The sequence below is a fragment of the Cimex lectularius genome, unplaced genomic scaffold, assembly GCF_000648675.2.
Source record: "Cimex lectularius strain Harlan isolate CLEC.00 unplaced genomic scaffold, Clec_2.1 scaffold40, whole genome shotgun sequence".
Lineage (NCBI taxonomy): Eukaryota > Metazoa > Arthropoda > Insecta > Hemiptera > Cimicidae > Cimex > Cimex lectularius.
The window spans coordinates 1882246-1885269 of NW_019392652.1; positions in this window are offsets into that span (position 1 = coordinate 1882246).

Here is a 3024-nt window from a genome sequence, read left to right on the forward strand (position 1 = left end):
AAAACCTTAATTAATTGAAAGTTAATTTTATATTACATTTTTTTAACATTACTATCCATAAAATTCCAATGAGTAAGACGGGAGTCAGAACCGCTGTGGTAGCAAAATATGTACGAATAAATGGATAGATAAAAATACGGAGTTCCGTGGTCAACGACTTCAGGCCTATTCCATTGTCTTCTGAGCTGAATAGAAATGCTTTGTGCCAGGTTCTGTTCTTTAACTTAAGCTTAAAGAACGCTGTCCAAAACTGGCGTCTAGATAGGGTAAAACTCAGTGGATTGATGACAGAGCATCTACAGATCACTGGCATATGAAAAAACACCTACACAACATGGGCATATTCAATGATGACCCAATTTGTACGAGGAAGAAACTGAAGAAACTATCGACTTCGAATTGCGAAGCAATCGCTGAATAGAAACATAAGCTAGAGAAAAGAAGACCCTGGAAAAATAACTGTCAGTAAGGTACTTCTAAAAAAGCTGGGGACTTACTGAGGAACTAAAGAACTAGGAAAAGACTACTAAGTCAAAAAGGTTCAGTGCTCGGTGTTAGTATCGTTCTTACCATCAAAATCCGTATAATGAAGTTCAACTGCTGGACGCATGTTAGAGGAAGATGCAGCAACCCCTCCCCCAATTTCTTCAATCTTAGTTCATTTCAACAATTACATACAGGTTATGTAATAGCAAAATTAAAAGATAAGTGGGTGATACTGTTTTTTTTCCCCCTAGTGGACGCCCAAAATTGCAACAGCACGACAAAGCAGTACGTCGCTAAACGATGAGATAAATGCATGAGTTCGAAAAAATTCTGAATTCATATACTACTGAAGTCCACTTTCCTAACAACTTACACAATTTAGAAAAATATTATTTTTTAAACATGAAGATTTTCTAAAAACAACAAATCGACTACCCTCATGGATCATGCTGAAGACTTTTTCTGATCAAGTTCTGGTTAATAATGCATGACCCGGTATTAAGAAGGCTAGAGTACCTGTTGCTGATGATCTATTATTAGTGAGATCAGAAAGTCCCAGTATGAAGCAGAAACAGCAGCTAACAAAAGTTTATATCTTCTGGAGAAATGGGCATGCAAACAGAATCTTTTTTTTAATATCGATAAAAGTAAAGTTCTGTCGATCACAAGAAGGCGTGTTACCATACCATAAAAGTCTATTTTTGGGGTGAATTACTACAAGAAATAGATAAACTAAAATGTCTTGGCGTTATCTTTGATAGGAAACTTCGATGGTCCACTAGGTTGGGAAGCGATCTGTTGAAACTATATATATACAAAAAAGGTTCACTTCTCCCGATTCTCACGGACGCTGCGCCAATTTGGGCTGAAGAGTATATTAAGTAAGTATATTAAGTCCAATCTAAGACTCTTAGAAGCATTCAAAGGAAAGTACTAGTCAAGATAGCGAAGGGCTTCGGCCTTTTCTGATTTATCTACTACTTCCAAGATGCTGATGATTAGTTGTGTCTTTCTAAAAACTTACCTATATTCTTATGTGCGTTCTCAATTCAACTTTGATTGTTTAATTTTTTAGCTTTTATAGATTGTATTTAAGACGTGCGGAAAAAGTCCAATAAAAGACGATAAAAAATACATCGTTATAGGTGTTCCTTGGCCAAATATTCGCTTTTCGGCCTATTCAGACCTACGTACTTCCTTCTAAGATGCAGATGCTTATTGGTGATTCCCCCTCACCCCCAACTCGCTCATATAGTTAATCGCACATGTAATTTAAACTTACAATTTAATAAGTTCAATAAATGACAATGCAAATGTATCGTTATATCCTTGCTCAAAAATATGGTTTTCGGCTTAGTCTGACTTATATACTTCCTTTCAAGATGCAGATGCTTAGCGGTGTTGTTTTTTCAAAAACTCGCTTATGTAGTTAATCGCATTGTTAAGATTCAACTTTTATTGTTTAACGGAAAAAGTTCAATAAAAGATAATAAAAGAATACATCGTTATAGGTGTTCGTTGATCAAAAATAAGGTTTTCGGCCTACTCCGACTTACATACCTCCTTCCAAGATGCAGATGCTTAGCGGTGTTGTTTTTTCAAAAACTCGCTCATGTAGTTAATCACATTGTCACGCTTCAACTTTTATTGTTTAATTTAAGCTTTTATACAATGAATTTAAGACTTACGGAAAAAGTTCAATAAAGTTTAAGACATCGTTATATGTGTTCCTTGCTCAAAAATACGATTTTCGGGTTATTCGGACTTAAATACTGCCTTCCGAGGTGCAGATACTTAGCAGGGTCTTTCTAGAAACGTCACCCAAGTAGTTAGGCGCATTGTCGAGATTTAACTTTTATTGTTTAATTTTTAAGCTTTTATACAATGAATTTAAGACTTACGGAAAAAGTTCAATAAAAAAAGACCGTTATATGTGTACCTTGCTCAAAAATACGATTTTCGGGTTATTCGGACTTAAGGTGCAGATGCTTAGAGGTGTCTTTCTAGAATATTCACCCAAATAGTTAGGCGTATTGTCGCGATTTAACTTTTATTGTTTAATTTTTTTAAGCTTTTATAGATTGCATTTAAAACTTACATAAAAAGTTCAACCAAAGGCAATAAAAAATACATCGATATAGGTGGTCCTTGGTCAAAAATACGGCTTCTGGCTTATTCTGATTTAATGCTGCCTTCCAAAATGCCAATGTTTTGTATTCTTAAAAAATTCACCCATTATTATAAATAAGTGTATCGTTAAATATAGGGACGCAAATAATTTGCATTAGGCATGATTTAAATTATCCCCTCTAGAATAGTTGATGTACCGTCCACAGCGGTAGTTGTCAAAGTGAGATTCTAACCCGTCTACGAATTCAAACATTTCCCATTGATTTATTTCACATTAAAACATAATGAAAGATAATGTAATAAAGAATAATATGTTAAAAAAGTAAAATGGAATAATAGGTTTGGCTTGGGTGTGGGGTCAGTTCCGACACCGTACCACAAAAAGTGGCCGGTTCCAGAAACAGCCCA